General features: G+C 48.3%; 1 long non-coding RNA gene across 1 annotated transcript in view; it reads left to right on the top strand.

Annotated features, from left to right (window-relative positions):
• The first annotated feature begins 632 nt into the window (after positions 1 to 632).
• Positions 633 to 19,824, top strand: part of LOC136573475 (uncharacterized) — a 104,266-nt gene continuing 85,074 nt past the window's right edge. Inside the window, exon 1 of the long non-coding RNA XR_010785887.1 lies at positions 633 to 676. This is a non-coding gene — a long non-coding RNA (uncharacterized lncRNA). The remainder of the gene's footprint in view (positions 677 to 19,824) is intronic.

Here is a 19,824-nt window from a genome sequence, read left to right as displayed (position 1 = left end):
TTGACCAGAATCTGACTGCAGATTCCACCCTTTGGTGAAAATACTGGCCAGATCAAAAGGAGTGTGATTTAATATCTCTAGGGTAATAAAATAACTACCCCAGCCCAATAAGGATATTGGGATTAAGGGTTTAATGCTAGCATTCCTGGTGGTCTAGATACTGAAGGGATCAACGCTAACATTCTTGGTAGTTTTGAGCCAAGGGACACTTGTCTTAGAAGTCCTGAGAATCAGAGGTCTCATGTATTGAGGAGGTCAACAATAAAATCCTTTAGTGGTTTAGTGCAGTGAAGACAATAATGTAATGATGCTTGTAAAAGTGGATATGCATATCCTCTCTAGAGATTGATGGTGGGCCCAAAGTACACAAGTCCAACAACTTAATATTCTGTTTCTTGATAATCTCAATCCCCATCAGAGCATACAGTTCATGTTCAGAACAAATATCTAGATGTTTGGTTATGAACCGGATGGGAAGACGTGCTGTTTGTTTATTGATCTGTCACAAGATAATGTAATAGCTGTTCTTCGTGAAGTAAATACATTCTCATCAGCACATTTAACCAATGTGAAAAAACGGAAAAATATACAGGACATATGTGAGAACTTGAAGCTCATTGTTGGCGATAGAACTAGATCTTGAGGAACAGAGGAGTACAGCAAGGAAACATCACAGGTAAGCTAGCTAAATCTTGTTGTCATTTCATAAGTACCCATAACAATGTCTGCTGCACATGTTTTCTATATTCAAATAGCCACTCTGACTATTGGTTGTAAAAGATTATCTACTGAAACCCCCAATCTCTAATTTGGGGATCTAACACCACGTGCAAAATAGGAGGTAGAAATATTTCATTATGAATTTTTGGCATGCATGATAGATTAGGATAATAGGGTCCAGAATAAACAGTCTTTGATAATATCACTAAATACATCCAGTTATTCTGTTGTTGTTAGCCATTTAGTTGTTCACGACCCTCGGTGACCATAAAGGCGAGCGCCCTCCATGTTTTTCGGTTTTGCACTGCTTCTTTCAGTTGTGTGATATCCATGCCAGTATCAGCTTTGACAGTATCAGCCATCGTGTACTTTGGCGGCCGGGTCTTCTTTTGCCACTGATCTGCCCAAGCATTATAGATTTTTCTAGCAACTCTGCTCGCATTACATGGCCAAAATATGTGAGTCTGAGTCTGGTCATCTTGTCCTCCAGTGATATATGGGGTCTTATACGATTCAGGACTTCTCTGTTTGTTAATCTCGCCATTCAGGGCATACACAGCACATTTCGCCAGCACTACAGCTCAGACACATCAATCCTCCTTCTATCAGCTTTTTTCGCAGTCCAACTTTTACATCCATACCTGGGTATTAGTGTAGTATGTCTCCACCGAAAGTACGGGTTGGCAGGTCTAACCTACAGGTAACACCCAAAGCTGCCCAAAGCTCCTGATTGGTCCCACACCCACTTTACAGATTCCTGAGGTCCAAGCTGAGCTAGTCACACCCACATGAGCTCTGAGCTGACAAGCGATCAGCCCCAAGGCTACAGCCACGGCCACCTCTGAGCTCCTGACCGGCTAACATATGTTTTTTTCACTGCCAAAACTAGGCCTGCACTTGCTGGAGCTCAGAAAGTGGCCATGTAATTGTTGCGGAGGTGACCGCTCAGGAGCTTGGAGGTGGGTGTGGTGGTCGCTCGGGAGCCTGAAGGTTGGCATGGCTGTAGCCCTGGACTGATCACTCGGCAGCTCAACTCGGGAGCTCGGAGGTTGGCGTGGTTGTAGTCTCAGGGCCATTCGCTCGGCAGCTCAACTTAGACCTCGGGAATCTATGAAGAGGTGTGTGTGTGCGGAAGCCAATCAGAAGCTTTTGGTAGCTTTGAGCATGACCTGGGCGTTACCTGTAGCTGGGCCAGGCCAGGCCAATCCATACTTCCGGTGGAGACATACTACAATAATGCCGGGAATACAATGGTTTGCACAATCCTGCATTTAGTTGCTATGCCGCTATCCCTACTTTTCCAGATTTTGTCCATGTTTAGCATTGCGCTTTAATGCTAAATCACAATGCTGTCCTACGTTTTAGCTCTGCAATAGATTTCCCAGTGTAGTCAATTTTTGAGCCAAGAATGTTCTGTTTTGCAGTACATTCCCAATGATATTCTTGAAAGAGCCAGTAGGTTGTTAAAGTATCCAGCATCCAAAACTGCCACCATAACTCCCTTACTTGCTGGATGTGCAAACCCATTAGAGATATTTTAAGATGATATAGAGCAATCTGTTTCTACTCAAACTGCGATGACTATATCCAGCTGTAGGAATAATTTACTACAAGTAAATAAACTATCAGTGAGAAAAAAAGAAAACTAATAACCACAGACAAGCTTAGCCAAAAGAGTCTTTGCAAAGGTGGGTTGGCGTTCCACTTTAAAGGGCACCACACCAATTAGCCATGCAATTCAAACAACACTGGTTATCTTATTACAATTACTGTTACATACGTTTTCAGGTTCCTGTGTGGTTATGTTCCATTTGTTCTTACGCTTTACTGAGGGCTCAGTCATACTGGTGTTTGTACGCGCATCTGTCAGTTGCATTTGCCGGCTGCATCTAAATAGAACTAATGCTTTTTGCTTTTCAATGGGAATGGACACATTTGCAAATTTTACATGTGCACAAACGCATGCGGCAAAAATTATAGGACACCGGTTCTGCACAAACTGGTGTTTTGTGTATGTGAAACCCCTGGATGCGACAGCACCCAATGGGGCCGGCGGCAGCCGACCCCATTGACAACATATAGTGAAGATCGCGATCCTTTTCCACAGCTGTTACAGCTGTGGCAGAGGAGAGCGATGTTCTCCCATTGACTTCAATAAAGCCAGCAATATAGGCGGCTCCATTAAAAGCAATGGGCTGCTGGCAAGCGCTGTAGTGTATTTCGGGGAAGGGCTTAAAATATAAGCCCTTTCCTGAAAATCAATCCAAAAATGTGTAAAAAAAAAACAAAAAAAAAAACCTATACTCACCTCTCTGCAGCTGCTGGGGCTCAACTGCGTCCAGTCGGCTCTTCTCTTGCACTGCTCTGAGGATTTTTCAGCAGGCGGGGATTTAACATCCCCCACCTGCTAAAAGGGCTGCCTCTGATTGGCTGAGCACTGTCACAAATCAGAGGCAGCTCTCAGCTATTGAATGAGAGCTGCCTCTGATTGGTCCCTGTGCTCAGCCAATCAGAGGCAGCACTCACCCATTCATGAATTCATGCCGGCTCCATTGAATTCAATGGGAGAACATCGCTCTCCTCTGCCACAGCTGTGACAGTGTCCTGTAGCAATGGAACTCCCTGTGGAGATGAAAAAAATCCTCTGCCATAGCTGTCACAGCTGTAGCAGAGGATTGCGATGTTCTCTGTTTGTCAATAGAGCTGCCGCAGCTGCTGCCGGCCCCATTGACAACAGGTGAAACCTCTGGATGTGACAGCATCCAGGGGTTTCACATCCAAGGAATCCCCTACTGCAGCTTTCACAGCTGTAGCAGAGGATCGCGATGTTCTCTGTATGTCAATGGGGCCGCCGCAGCCCCTGCCGGCCTCATTGACCACATCCAAGGAATCCCCTGCTGCAGCTGTCACAGCCACAGCAGGGAATAGCAGGCAGCGCTCTTTTTGATCGGATAAACGCTGCTAGCAGCGTTTTTTTTCCCCGTGACACCCACTTTGGTAACGCAAATTTTAAACGCATAACTGATGCGTTCAAAAATTTGTGTGTCAAACGCCCGTGTGACTGAAGCCTGAAGTACCGTAGTGGTTAATTTTATGGGTTCTTAGTTCTGCAACTTATCTGTTCTGAGGAGCTTATTAGCCCAGCTGTCTATAGTCAAATTTTTTACCAACTGCCTGGAAATGATGCTTCCTTGAAGGTTTTGGTATCTGTTTGTTTCTGTGTATGATTCTGATCCAGTTCCGGACCTTGGCTCGTCTTTTACTCTCCTTCTGCTTGTTCCCTTGGATCTTGTTGTACATCTCTGTTTTTTTCTTTGGTTTGTTCCAGACTGACATCTTTCTACCCTTATTGTTATCTTTCTTAACATCATTGACAACACCTGGATAGTCTGACTATATGTTGCTATTACACTATGTTACTCTACTGCCGCTAATCTGCAACCATAGTAACATAGTATATAAGGACCGAAAAAAGACATATGTCCATCCATTCTGGCAATCGGAATAATCCCCGGATCACCGACCTTCTGAAGTAATTAATGATTATAACATACAATATTGTATCACTCAAGAAAGACGTCCAGGCCCCTCTTGAACTCTTTTATCAAGTTCGCCATCACCACGTCCTCAGGCAAAGAGTTCCATAGTCTCACTGCTCTGGTCAGAGCACACATGGAATATTGTGTACAGTTTTCGGCACTGGTACTCAAGAAGGACATATCAGAGCTTGTGTGGGTACAAAGATAGGCAACTAAAGTAATAAATGGAATAGGCGGACTACAATTCCCAGAGAGGTTATCAAAACTGGGATTATTAAGTTTAGAAAAAAGACGGCTGAGGGGGACCTAATAACTATGTATAAATATATCAGGGGACAATACAAAGATCTCTCCCAACATCTATTTGTACCCAGGACTGTGACTGTAACAAATGGCGCCCTCTACGTCTAGAGGAAAGAAGGTCTCTACACCAATATGGAAGGGAGTTCTTTACTGTAATTGACTTGTAAAGAGGAAGAATAATATTCTCATCATATGCTGCTAGGCCTAATAGGATCATGCTGCACTCCATGATCCTATTTGCCTTGGCAGCAGCTGCCTGACACTGGTTGCTCCAGTTAAGCTTATAGTTAACTAAAATACCCAAATCCTTTTCCATGTCAGTGTTCCCCAGTGGTTTCCCATTCAGTGTGTATTTGTGACATGTATTTCCTCTGCCCATGTGCATAACCTTACATTTATCAGTGGTAAACCTCATTTGCCAGAGGATTCCCTGCAGCAAAGTCCATATCCCTATATACGGGGGCTAAAGGGTGAATGCTAGGGGCTCTGCACCTTGCTTTAGCCAGCACCAGATTGCAGTTCAAAGGACCCACTTCCAGAATTTACTCAAAAGAAACATCATCATCTGCAGTGGGTTGAACAACCGGCATATGTCAAAGAATGAGGTATACAATACTGTGAAGAGGGTTTTAGTGAGATGTGGAAATATGCTTTAAAAGTAAGAATACTTTCAAAGATAGAAGTGTTAATGGTTTCCTTTTAGCAGTTAACAAAATGCAAAAGTGAACAAAAGAGAAATCTAAATCAAGTCAATATTTGGTGTGTCTGTCCTTTGCCTTCAAAAAAGCATCAATTCTTCTAGGTACACTTGCACACAATGTTCCAAACATCAGCAGATCTTCTGTGGATGTAGCTCGCTCAAATCCTTCTGTCTCTTCATGTAATCCCAGACAGACTTGGTCATGTTGAGATCAGGGCTGTGTGGGGCCAGATCATCACTTCCAGGACTCCTTGTTCTTTGTTTTTAATGTCCTTGGCTGTATGTCAATCAGATGCCTCCCTGATGGTATTTCATGTGAATAGGTCATTAATAGTATTTTCCCCAGCAAACCCCTTCAATACTTGCCTGCCTCCATGTTCCCTTGCTGTCTGCCCAGCAGAGGGAACGGGAAGTATGAGAAGTGACAGACAGGCAATGGAAAAGATATTATTACACTTACTTCTATAATCCAAGTGAAGTCGTGAGGGTGCTACAAAGTTTCAGAGAGTTTGGTTTCTGCTAAATATTATTTAAGGTTGAGTTGAAATACTTCACGCAGAAGCAGACAATGTCTTCTATGAGTTTGACCACCAATGTGCTCAGCCCGCCGTCTGGCACACAATGCTCAGCTCTCCACCGCCACACGTTGTCAGAATGACCAGGAGGGAACGACACTTTTTGCTAACAGGAAGCCTGTTGGATTCTAAATCTGACTTTAAAATTGGTGCAACAAAAGTAAAAGCTAATAGATTTTATATTTAAATCTGGTTTTTTAAAGAGTACTTGTCACCAGGGTCATGCTGCCTCGCCCAGGACAGATATGCACAGTCCCCTTTGGGTGTTTTATTCTGTAAGTCCTCATACACATGAGCAGAAACCAATTACGGTTTCCACACGTGGATGAATAATCGCAGCATGCTCCATTTTCCTGCGGTTCCCGCACAGATGGCTTCTATTGGGGTCAATGGAAGCCGTCTGACCTGCAGCCTCCGCGGGAAAAGCAGAAGTTAAAAAAAACAAAAACTGTACTGTGCTTGTCCGACGGCAAGCCATGCAGACCATCCGCAGTACAGAGAAGCTGGAAGAAGACAGGTTAGCATGGACGCCGGCAAAGAAGACACCAAGTATGCAGGGTCATCCGCCATGCTCAGGGCCAGATTCCATGTGGGATTCCGCAGCCTAATCCGGACCTGCAGTGTGCATGAGGCCTAACGTCACAGTGTTTCATTATACACACTTTGAGGGCTTGACTGGGGAACTGAGCTCCGAATCAGAGGCGGGCCATATCAGCTTCTTCCTGGCTGCAGCCTGACTGCTCTCTTCTTTTTTGCATATAATGAAATAGCGGTCAGTCTACATGTTGTGGGCAGGGGGAAGCCGATGCGGCCCAGTTCATGACTCCGAGCTCAGTTCCCAAATCAATTTTTAAAGTGTGTTTATTCTGCAACAGTGTTTCAGAATAAGACATACATGGGTACAGTGTGCACACCTGTCCCGGGTTCATGGCGCCTGTGGTTCAGGCAACATAAAACTGATGATAGTATCCCTTTAAGAAAGTTTTGTAATACAGTCATAAGATAAAGGTAACAGGAAAAAGTCTTGTATCAACATTGCATGTGTATTAAAATATCCTGGCTGTCCTCCCTTGATTCAAATAGGCTAAAAAAAGAAGTGAGCATTTTGTTTCTTACAGTAGATCAGAATCTTATTAGATTAGGGACTAGAGATGAGCGAGCGTACTCGGCCACGCCCCTTTTTCGCCCGAGTACCGCGATTTTCGAGTACTTCCGTACTCGGGCGAAAAGATTCGGGGGGCGCCGTGGGTGGTTGCAGAGGGGAGTGGGGGGGGGAGAGGGAGAGAGAGAGGGCTCCCCCCCTGTTCCCCGCTGCTACCCCCTGCGCCGCCACGCCTCCCCCCGCCCCCCGAATCTTTTCACCCGAGTACTGAAGTACTCGAAAATAGCGGTACTCAATCGAGTAATTACTCGAACGAATACGTTCGCTCATCTCTATTAGGGACCTTTACATAGACTGCCGTCCTATGCTTTACACAGGAGTTATACTCGTCCAAGTGAATGGAGGTGGAGAGACCGGCGATCGTTGCGCCTCCATTTACAGTAAACAGGAGTCAATCAAAGATTGCGCGGCTCCTGTTTACATGGCCCGATAGTTGCTTGCTTTTTAGTTATGCTAAAGACAAGGTGACTCCAACAGGTGAGAGATTTTTTGTTCAGTGCCCTGTCGGCGACTGCATGTACACAGGACAATTATCACCCGAATTTGCTGTTTTTGGTAAGACTTTGGGTGATAATCGCCCAGTGCAAAGGTACCTTTAAGCGGAGAGAATGCAAGATAGGCAGAACCAGAATCCCATTGTGCGGATCAGATAAAAGGAAACAATAAGGAAAAAAAAGATTTATACAAAAGAGAGAAATAGAATCGAAAGGCGGGTTAGATTTAGGCCCCCTGTCCACGGGCGAGGCGGAATAATGCTAGCGATATTCCGCCGCCGAGGAGCAGGGGAGAGAACTGACAGTTCCCTGTGGTGAGCCTATCTGACAGATAGGCTCACTGCGGAGAATCGCAGCATGCCGCGATTTGAGTGCTGCGAGCGGAGAATCGCTATGATTCTCCGCTTGTGGATAGGGGGCTGCGTTACTCTCGGCCAGATTATTGCAATGCACTATTGTCCATGGACAGGAGCCCTTATTGAGAAATAAAGGGATGGGTGGAGAAGGGAAGCAGAAGGAAGACAAAAAAAAAGGGCAGTCGTGCAGTACATTTAAAAAAAATTTTTACTGTTTAACTTCAATGGAGGCTGTCCGCGCGGGATCATGCTACGATTTTACCTTCCCCCGCGGAAATAACAATCTGTATCTGCGAGTGTGAGCGAAAAAGCGATTTATCATGCTTTTCAATGCCCGGGTTTTGCCATGGATCCTCCGTGCGGATTCGCCTATGTAAAGTCAGCCTAAAGCAGATAGGTTTTAAGTGAAATGTATGAACAATTACTTCCGACAGAACAAGGTTTTCTCATACATTTGTAATGTTGAATCCCAGTAGTTTAGTAAAATAGATCTATAATGAAAAGTGCATACAATAATTTTTTTCATTGGCTTTTAAAGAAACGAATTGGACTAAATGCATGTGCGTACTAAATGTCCTGCTGTTAGCGCTACTTGCGTCCTGCAGAAGGGCTCAGATAGCTAATGGGTAAACAAGGGCTGGAAATAGCAGCTAATAAGTCAGAGTAGTTTTCCACGATGGGGAAGAAGGTTAAACAGCTATGAAATTGAACTGAAATTGTAGATTGTTTTATGGATATCGATTGTCAAAAGCACAATGGTGACACCTAGTGGATAATGTCTGCTAGTTGTAGAAACCTGGCAGGCGAGAGCACGGAAGGGAATGTAATTAGAGATGAGCGAGCACCAAAATGCTCGGGTGCTCGTTACTCGGGACGAAAATTTTGCGATGCTCGAGGGTTTGTTTCGAATAACGAACCCCATTGAAGTCAATGGGTGACCCGAGCATTTTTGTATATCACCGATGCTCGCTAAGGTTTCCATTTGTGAAAATCTGGGTAATTCAAGAAAGTGATGGGAACGACACAGCAACGGATAGGGCAGGCGAGGGGCTACATGTTGGGCTGCATCTCAAGTTCCCAGGTCCCACTATTAAGCCACAATAGCGGCAAGAGTGGCCCCCCCCCCCCCCTCCCAACAATTTTTACTTCTGAAAAGCCCTCATTAGCAATGCATACCTTGGCTAAGCACCACACTACCTCCAACAAAGCACAATCACTGCCTGCATGACACTCCGCTGCCACTTCTCCTGGGTTACATGCTGCCCAACCCCCCCCCCCGGCACAACCCAGTGTCCACAGCACACACCAAAGTGTCCCTGCGCAGCCTTCAGCTGTCCTCATGCCACGCCACCCTCATGTCTATTTATAAGTGCGTCTGCCATGAGGAGGAACCGCAGGCACACACTGCAGAGGGTTGGCACGGCTAGGCAGCGACCCTCTGTAAAAGGGGCAGGACGATAGCCCACAATGCTGTACAGAAGCAATGAGAAATATAATCCTGTGCCACCGCCATCAGGAGCTGCACACGTGGGCATAGCAATGGGGAACCTATATGCCACACACTATTCATTCTGTCAAGGTGTCTGCATGCCCCAGTCAGACCGGGGTTTTTTATAAATAGTCACAGGCAGGTGCAACTCCGCAATGGGAATTCCGTGTGCACCCACAGCATGGGTGGCTCCCTGGAACCCACCGGCTGTACATAAATGTATCCCATTGCAGTGCCCTGGACAGCAGAGCTAACGTCAGATTAAATGCAGGTGGGCTTCGGCCCACACTGCATGCCCCAGTCAGACTGGGGTTTTTTATAAGTAGACACAGGCAGGTACAACTCCCTATTGTGAAGTCTGTGTGGACGAACAGCATGGGTGGCTCCCTGGAACCCATCGGCGGTACATAAATATATCCCATTGCATTGCCCATCACAGCTGAGGTAATGTCATGTTTAATGCAGGTGGGCTTGGGCCCACACTGCATGCCCCAGTCAGACTGGGGTTCTTTAGAAGTGGACACATGCAGTTACAACTCCGTGTGGACCGACAGCATGGGTGGGTCCCAGGAAGCCACCGGCAGTACATAAATATATCCCATTGCATTGCCCATCACAGCTGAGGTAATGTCATGTTTAATGCAGGTGGTCTTCGGCCCACACTGCATGCCCCAGTCAGACTGGGGTTCTTTAGAAGTGGACACATGCAGTTACAACTCCGTGTGGACCGACAGCATGGGTGGGTGCCAGGAAGCCACCGGCGGTACATAAATATATCCCATTGCAGTGCCCAGCACAGCTGAGGTAATGTCATGTTTAATGCAGGTGGTCTTCGGCCCACACTGCATGCCCCAGTCAGACTGGGGTTCTTTAGAAGTGGACACATGCCGTTACAACTCCATGTGGACCGACAGCATGGGTGGGTCCCAGAAAGCCACCGGCGGTACATAAATATATCCCATTGCATTGCCCATCACAGCTGAGGTAATGTCATGTTTAATGCAGGTGGGCTTGGGCCCACACTGCATGCCCCAGTCAGACTGGGGTTCTTTAGAAGTGGACACATGCAGTTACAACTCCGTGTGAACCGACAGCATGGGTGGGTCCCAGGAAGCCACCGGCGGTATATAAATATATCCCATTGCATTGCCCATCACAGCTGAGGTAATGTCATGTTTAATGCAGGTGGGCTTGGGCCCACACTACATGCCCCAGTCAGACTGGGGTTCTTTAGAAGTGGACAGATGCAGTTACAACTCCGTGTGGACCGACAGCATGGGTGGCTCCCTGGAACCCACCGGCGGTACATAAATATATCCCATTGCAGTGCCCAGCACAGCTGATGTAACGTCAGCTTTAATGCAGGTGGGCAGAAAACTTAATTGGATTACACTGTAGGCGAGGGCCCAAAAAAATTGGTGTACCAACAGTAGTAATGTACCTCAGAAAAATTGCCCATGCCCAACCAAGAGGGCAGGTGAAACCCATTAATCGCTTTGGTTAATGTGGCTTAATTGGTAACTAGGCCTGGAGGCAGCCCAGTTAAAATAAAAATTGGTTCAGGTGCAAGTTTCAACGCTTTAATGAGCATTGAAACGTATAAAAATTGTTTACAAAAATTATATGACTGAGCCTTGTGGGCCTAAGAAAAATTGCCCGTTCGGCATCATTACGTCAGGTTTCAGGAGGAGGAGGATGAATAGAATACACAGATTGATGAAGCTAAAAGGTCCCCGTTTTTGATGGTGATAGAGAACGATGCTTCCATCCGCGGGTGCAGCCTACGTATTGCTTAGGTATCGCTGCTGTCCGCTGGTGGAGAAGAGAAGTCTGGGGAAATCCAGGCTTTGTTCATCTTGATGAGTCTAAGCCTGTCGGCACTGTCGGTTGATAGGCGGGTACGCTTATCCGTAATGATTCTCCCAGTCGCACTAAACACCCTCTCTGACAAGACGCTAGCCGCAGGACAAGCAAGCACCTCCAGGGCATACAGCGCGAGTTCAGGCCACGTGTCCAGCTTCGACACCCAGTAGTTGTAGAGGGCAGAGGCATCACAGAGGACGGTTATGCGATCGGCTACGTACTCCCTCACCATCCTTTTACAGTGCTCCCGCCGACTCAGCCTTGACTGGGGAGCGGTGACACAGTCTTGCTGGGGAGCAAAAAAGCTGTCAAAGGCCTTAGAGAGTGTTCCCCTGCCTGTGCTGTACATGCTGCCTGATCTCCGCGCCTCCCCTGCTACATGGCCCTCGGAACTGCGCCTTCTGCCACTAGTGCTGTCGGATGGGAATTTTACCATCAGCTTGTCCGCCAGGGTCCTGTGGTATAGCATCACTCTCGAACCCCTTTCCTCTTCGGGTATGAGAATGCAAAGGTTCTCCTTATACTGTGGGTCGAGCAGTGTGTACACCCAGTAATCCGTAGTGGCCAGAATGCATGTAACGCGAGGGTCACGAGAAAGGCATCCTAACATGAAGTCAGCCATGTGTGCCAGGGTACCTGTACGCAACACATGGCTGTCCTCACTAGGAAGATCACTTTCAGGATCCTCCTCCTCCTCCTCAGGCCATACACGCTGAAAGGATGACAGGCAAGCAGCATGGGTACCCTCAGCAGTGGGCCAAGCTGTCTCTTCCCCCTCCTCCTCATGCTCCTCCACCTCCTCCTCCTCAACGTGCTGAGATATAGACATGAGGGTGCTCTGACTATCCAGCGACATACTGTCTTCCCCCGCCTCCGTTTCCGAGCGCAAAGCGTCTGCCTTTATGCTTTGCAGGGAACTTCTCAAGAGGCATAGCAGAGGAATGGTGACTCTAATGATTGCAGCATCCCAGCTCACCATCTGGGTAGACTCCTCAAAGTTTCCAAGGACCTGTCTGCCAAACAGACCCACTCTTCTGTAAAGAATTGAGGAGGCTGACTCCCACTGCGCCGCCCATGTTGGAGTTGGTATTCCACTATAGCTCTACGCTGCTCATAGAGCCTGGCCAACATGTGGAGCGTAGAGTTCCACCGTGTGGGCACGTCGCACAGCAGTCGGTGCACTGGCAGATTAAACCGATGTTGCAGGGTGCGCAGGGTGGCAGTGTCCGTGTGGGACTTACGGAAATGTGCGGAGAGCCGGCGCACCTTTCCAAGCAGGTCTGACAAGCGTGGGTAGCTTTTCAGAAAGCGCTGAACCACCAAATTAAAGACGTGGGCCAGGCATGGCACGTGCGTGAGGCTGCCGAGCTGCAGAGCCGCCACCAGGTTACGGCCGTTGTCACACATGACCATGCCCGGTTGGAAGTTCAGCGGCGCAAGCCAGCGGTCGGTCTGCTCTGTCAGACCCTGCAGCAGTTCGTGGGCCATGTGCCTCTTCTCTCCTAAGCTGAGTAGTTTCAGCACGGCCTGCTGACGCTTGCCCACCGCTGTGCTGCCACGCCGCGCGACACCGACTGCTGGCGACGTGCTGCTGCTGACACATCTTGATTGCGAGACAGAGGTTGCGTAGGAGGAGGGTGGTTTAGTGGAGGAAGCATTCACCGCAGTTTCCACAAAAGCCTCCGTTTCCACAACCCTATACGGCAGCATCTCCAGGCTGATAAATTTGGCTATGTGCACGTTTAATGCTTGAGCGTGCAGGTGCGTGGCGGCGTACTTGCGCTCCAACACTTGCGCTAGCGACGGCTGGACGGTGCACTGAGAGACATTGGTGGATGGGGCCGAGGACAGCGGAGGTGAGGGTGTGGGTGCAGGCCAGGAGACGGTAGTGCCTGTGTCCTGAGAGGGGGGTTGGATCTCAGTGGCAGGTTGGAGCACAGGGGGAGAGGCAGCGGTGCAAACCGGAGGCGGTGAACGGCCTTCGTCCCACCTTGTGGGGTGCTTGGCCATCATATGTCTGCGCATGCTGGTGGTGGTGAGGCTGGTGGTGGTGGCTCCCGGGTGATCTTGGCGCGACAAAGGTTGCACACCACTGTTCGTCGGTCGTCTGCACTCTCAGTGAAAAACTGCCAGACGTTTCAGCACCTCGGCCTCTGCAGGGTGGCATGGCGCGAGGGGGCGCTTTGGGAAACAGTTGGTGGATTATTCGGTCTGCCCCTGCCTCTACCCCTGGCCACCGCACTGCCTCTTCCAACCTGCCCTGCTGCTGCACTTGCCTCCCCCTCTGAAGACCTGTCCTCAGTAGGCGTAGCAAACCAGGTGGGGTCAGTCACCTCATCGTCCTGCTGCTCTTCCTCCGAATCCTCTGTGCGCTCCTCCCTCGGACTTACTGCAATTACTACTACCTGATTGATAGACAACTGTGTCTTATCGTCATCGTCCTCCTCACCCACTGAAAGCTCTTGAGACAGTTGCCGGAAGTCCCCAGCCTCATCCCCCGGACCCCGGGAACTTTCCAAAGGTTGGGCATCGGTCACGACAAAGTTCTCCAGTGGGAGAGGAACCATTGCTGGCCATTCTGGGCAGGGGCCCGGGAAGAGTTCCTGGGAGTCTGCCTGCTCCTCAGAATGTGTCATTGTAATGGAGTGAGGAGGCTGGGAGGAAGGAGGAGCAGCAGCCAGAGGATTCAGAGTTGCAGCAGTGGACGGCGCAGAATTCTGGGTGGTCGATAGATTGCTGGATGCACATTCTGCCATCCACGACAGGACCTGCTCACACTGCTCATTTTCTAATAAAGGTCTACCGCGTGGACCCATTAATTGTGAGATGAATGTGGGGACGCCAGAAACGTGCCTCTCTCCTAATCCCGCAGCAGTCGGCTGCGATACACCTGGATCAGGAGCTCCGCCTGTGCCCACACCCTGACTTGGGCCTCCGCGTCCTCGTCCGCGTCCACGTCCTCTAGGCCTACCCCTACCCCTCAGCATGGTGTATTACCAGTAGTGCAGAAACAGAATGCTGTAATTAAATGTGCCGCTTATTGGCCTGTGGTTGGAGGCTGACTTCGCTTACGGAAGGCACAGCAGAGCCAGGAAAGAATTTTGCGCAAGCCTGCTGTAACACTTAGCTTGCTGCATATTAATTAGGACTACTACCCCCAGCAGAGACGCAGTACACTCAGGACGGTCACAGGCAGCCCAAATAGAATGTTTTTTCCCAAATTTTTTTGGAAAAGCCCACTGCCTATATACACAGTATATCTCTTTCACTGTCCCTGGCTCACCACTACTGGCTCTGGACTATGTAAAATTACTGCAGACTGTTTCCCTCTGGACAGGATGACAGCGGTGATGTGTAACGCACAGCAGAGCCAGGAAAGAATTTTGCGCAAGCCTGCTGTAACACTTAGCTGGCTGCGTATTAATTAGGACTACTACCCCCAGCAGAGACGCAGTACACTCAGGACGGTCACAGGCAGCCCAAATAGAATGTTTTTTTTTTCACAAATTTTTTGGGAAAAGCCCACTGCCTATATACACAGTATATCTCTTTCACTGTCCCTGGCTCACCACTACTGGCCCTGGACTATGTAAAATTACTGCAGACTGTTTCCCTCTGGACAGGATGACAGCGGTGATGTGTAACGCACAGCAGAGCCAGGAAAGAATTTTGCGCAAGCCTGCTGTAACACTTAGCTGGCTGCGTATTAGGACTACTACCCCAGCAGAGACGCAGTACACTCAGGACGGTCACAGGCAGCCCAAATAGAATATTTTTTCCCAAATTTTTTTGGAAAAGCCCACTGCCTATATACACAGTATATCTCTTTCACTGTCCCTGCCTCACCACTACTGGCCCTGGACTATGTAAAATTACTGCAGACTGAGGACACAATGCTCTGCACGGCCGATATACAAAAAAAAAAAAAATGTGCAACACTGCAAAAAGCAGCCTCAACAGTACTGCACAGTCATATGTGGCCCTAAGAAGGACCGTTGGGGTTCTTGAAGCCTAAAATCACTCCTAACACTCTCCCTATAGCAGCTCCACCATCAGCAGCACTTTCCCTGAGCTATGTCAGAATGCATCTGTGGTGAGCCGCGGGAGGGGCCGATTTATATACACGGGTGACACCTGATCTCACCAGCCACTCACTGCAGGGGGGTGGTATAGGGCTTGAACGAAGTTGTAATGCCTTCCCTGTCTTTCTATTGGCCAGAAAAGCACGCTAACGTCTCAGAGATGAAAGTGAAAGTAACTCGAACATCGCGTGGTGCTCGCCTCTAGTAACGAGCATCTCGAACACGCTAATACTCAAACGAGTATCAAGCTCGGACGAGTACGTTCGTTCATCTCTAAATGTAACCCTTTAACTACCAGTCATTTTCCAGCTTTTTTTTCTCCATCCCTGTGTTCCACGAGCTGAAACGTTATTATTTGTCAGTCGACATAGCCGTAAGCGCTTGTTTTTGGCAGGATGAGTTGTATTTTTTAATAATACCATTTAGTGTACCATATAATGTATTGGAAAGCGCAATTAAAAAGGGCATATTCGAAAAAAAATCACAACCATACAATTTGTAGTTTAGGGGTGGTGTAGCTTTTGCATTGTGCATGGTTAGGCAAAAATGACATGTTAACGTCATTCCATTGGACAGTACCACTATGACAATATTATGTTTATAGATTTTATTTTGTTTTACTTTTGAAAACCCTTTATCAAAAAGTAAAATGCTTTTTGTCATAGCCAGCACCCCATAAGTTTATGTTTCCGTCAATGGGGTGTGAGAGGGCTTGCTTTTTGCGGGGTGAGCTGTAATTCTTATTGCTATCATTTTTGCGTACGCAATATTTGATCACCTTTTATTTATTTTCTATTGGGAGGCGAGACTGGGGAAAAGAGGAATTGGACTCTTGGTAATCTGGTTTCCTGGAAGTCTCCACTACAGATCCACCTGAGATCGCCTCCTCCTGATGGGACAGGAAAAACACAGAGGTTTAAAGTTCCCCTTTTTCTTACCCTCCTCGGTAAATTTAAGGAACAGACAAGGGTAGGAACCATATCTACAGCATACACGTTTGCAGGAAAAAAGGGAGGGAATATATGAGTGCAGATTAACTATGAGTCCAATTCCTCTTTTCCCCAGTCGTCTCCACAACATCACCACCTGAGAGGTACCAGCGAAATAAAATCAGAGAGGACAACTACAGAAAGGTCAGGTCCTCCTTTGCGCGAACATCTAGCCTATATTTCTTGGTAAAGGTATGTTACTCCTTCCACTCGGCCGCTTTACATATTTGATCATCAGAAGCTAAGGCCTGTTCTGCCCATGAAGTAAGGCCCATTTAGACACAATGATTATCATTTAACCCCTTCCCGCTCCAGGGCGTAAGTTTACGTCCTGGCAGCGGGGTACTTCCCACAACAGGACATAAACTTACGTCCTGGGGATCGCGTGGAATCACATATGATCCCGCGCTATCCCGCAGCGGGATCTGGCTGTCAGTCACAGCCGGCGTCCCGCTGCAACAGTGGGGGAACATCGGAGATGCGCCCCCCGCTGTTAACCCCTTCCCTGCCACGATCTAAGTAGATCGCGGCAGGGAAAGAGTTCACAGAGGGAGCGTGCTCCCTCTGTGTCTTCGGCCGGCTCTCGCAATGTTATCGCGAGAGCCCGGCCTGTCGCTATGGCAACAGGACGCCAGACACTGGCGTCCTGTATTGCCAATGCCTATGATCGCTGTATAAGCAATAAGGCATGGCAGGGCAGTAGCCCTGCCATGCCTTATCACAGCGATGGGCAGTACTGTGGTGAAAGTCCCCCAGATTAAAGATTAAAAAATGAATTAGAAAAAAAAATGTAAAAAACCCCTTTTTTATGCTTTTTCCCAGATTAGCATAAAAAAATAGATTATACCTACCCGATAATCGGGTTTCCAGTAGTCTCCACGACAGCACCAATTGAGATTGCCTCCTCCTGATAGGACAGGAACATACTGAGAGGTTAAAAGCTCCCCCCCTTCCCCACTTTCCTCAGTGGATTCTAACGAATTGCCGGGGTAGGAGCTTAAATTAAATTTTTTTTTTTTTTTTAAATTTATTTATTTATTTTTGGAAAATTATATTCTATAATTTCTTTTCTATCAATTTAGGGGGGGGGGAAGGTACGGGTGCTGTCGTGGAGACTACTGGAAACCCGATTATCGGGTAGGTAATCTATTTTTTCCCCAGTCGTCTCCACGACAGCACCAATTGAGACGTACCAACTAAAGTCTTTTTCTAGGGTGGGATTGCTGCCTTTGCGGCCGAAGGCCATGTCTGCTGCACTTTTACCCTATAGTGTTTAACGAACGTGTGGGGCTTCTTCCAGACTGCGGCTATGCATATCTGCTCGACCGAGGCTGAGCTATGTTCGGCCCATGACGATGCTACTGCCCTTGTAGAATGGGTTTTAAGAGCTAAGGGGATTTCCTTCCCGAGGGCCTTATAGGACTCTATGATGGCCAGGCGGATCCACCTGGCTATGGAGCTTTTTGCTGCTTTGCTCCCTTTGTTTGGGCCACTGAACTGGACGAACAGATTGTCGTCCTGTCTCCAGTGGCTTGTCGCGTCTATGTAGCCTAGGACTGCTCTCCTAACGTCCAGGCAGTTTAGGGTTTTTTCTTCTTCGTTTTTAGGCTTACTGAAGAAGGAGGGAATTAGTATGTCTTGTGACCTATGAAAATGTGATACTACTTTCGGCATGAAGGCAGGGTCCATTTTAAATACTAATTTGGAGTCCGAGATTTTCAGGAACGGGTGGCGAATGGACAGGGCCTGCAACGAGCTAACTCGCCTTGCGGAGGTGATGGCTACTAGAAAAATAGTCTTGATCGTAAGCATTTTTATCGGTAATGCTTCGATCGGCTCGAATGGTTCCGTTGTCATGGCTTTTAGGGCCCAATTAAGGTCCAGTCTGGGCAAACATTTATGGGCCTGGGTCGCAGTCTAGCTGCTGCTGTCAGGAACCTGCTGACCCATCTGTTTTCTGCGAACTTTGTGTCGCATATGGCGCTAAGGGCTGCGATCTGGACTCTCAGGGTACTTGGAGAGAGGCCCATTTCTAGACCCTCCTGCAAGAACTCTAACATCAGAGGGATATCCGGGATGGAATCCCGGGAATCCCTTCCCTGTCTCCATGAGAAAAACCTTCTCCAAACCTTCTCCAAACCTTCTGGTAGATAAGGTGGATCGTCTTTTTCCTGCTGGACATTAGTGTTTCGACCACTCTCTCTGAGAACTCCTTCCCTCTTAGTGAGGATTCCTCAAGAGCCATGCTGTTAAATGGAGCCTGTCTATGCCTGGGTGGTTCAGTGGCCCCTGTGATAGCAGGTCTGTCCAGGTAGGAAAGGTGACTGGGTCCTGGATGCTCAGTGTTGTCAGGAGACCGAACCAACTTCTCTTGGGCCAGAAGGGGGTCACCAGGATTAGTGTGCATACCTGGGTTCTGAAATGTTGTAAGACCCTGGGGATCAGCTATATCGGAGGAAAGGCGTACGCCAGCCCCTCTCCCCAGTCCTGGCCTCGGGCGTCAATTGCTGTAGGACGATCTCCTGGCCGGAGGGAGAAGAAGTTGCTTACTGTGGCGTTCTCCCTGGTTGCGAATAGGTCTAATTGTGGGGTCCCCCACCGGTTGGTCAGGATTCTGAATCCTTCCTGGGAGAGAGACCGCTCTCCTGGGTCTAACTGCCTCCTGCTGAGAAAATTCGCTTTTTGATTTAGTGTCCCCTTCAAATGTGATGCCGTGATCGAAAGGATCCGGCCCTCTGCCCAGCGGAAAAATTTTTTGTGCAAGGTTTTGCAGGGCGGGAGACCTTGTGCCCCCCTGGTGCCGAATATGGGCAACCGTGGTGGTATTGTCCGACAATATCTTTATGTGCTGGTTCTGTAGCGAGTTTCCTAACTGCTGTAGGACCTGCCATACAGCCTGTAGTTCCCTGTAATTTGAGGATTGGTCTCTTATCCTCTGTGGCCATAGGCCCTGAAGGAACTGGTCCCCTACATGCGCTCCCCATCCCCAAGCGCTTGCGTCCGTTGTGATGTGCGTGATCGGGTTCTGTATCCAGTGGACCCCTCTCCGCAGGTTCGCTGGGGATGTCCGCCAACGCAGGGATGTTTTTACTGTGTTTGGGATGTACATTCTTGCCCCTAGAGAGGACTGTTTTTTTTGTCCCACGTGGATAGGACTGAGGCTTGCAGAGCTCTGGTGTGAGCCTGGGCCCATGCCACTCCTGGAATGCATGACGTCAGGCTTCCCAGGAGAGACATGACTTCCCGAATTGCGCATGATTGTGTCCGTAGGAAGATTTTGACCAGCCGTCGGATTTTTTGTATTTTTTACTCGGGCAGGCAGGATCATTGAGATTCTGAGTTGAGCGCTATGCCCAGAAACGTTTTTTCCGTGCCAGGGTTTAAGCTGGATTTTACCCAGTTTATGACCCATCCTAGGGACTGGAGAAGTTCTAGCACTATCTCCAGGTATTTTGTTAGGAGCTCCCTGGACTCTGCTATTATCAAAATATCGTCCAGGTAGGGTATTATTAGGATCGACTTCTTCCTCAGGTAGGCGGCTACCTCTGCCAT

The sequence above is a fragment of the Eleutherodactylus coqui genome, chromosome 7 (assembly GCF_035609145.1).
Source record: "Eleutherodactylus coqui strain aEleCoq1 chromosome 7, aEleCoq1.hap1, whole genome shotgun sequence".
NCBI classification, from domain to species: Eukaryota; Metazoa; Chordata; class Amphibia; order Anura; family Eleutherodactylidae; genus Eleutherodactylus; species Eleutherodactylus coqui.
The sequence above is the reverse complement of the archived record's forward strand: the minus strand, read 5'-3'. Positions and strand labels throughout refer to the sequence as shown.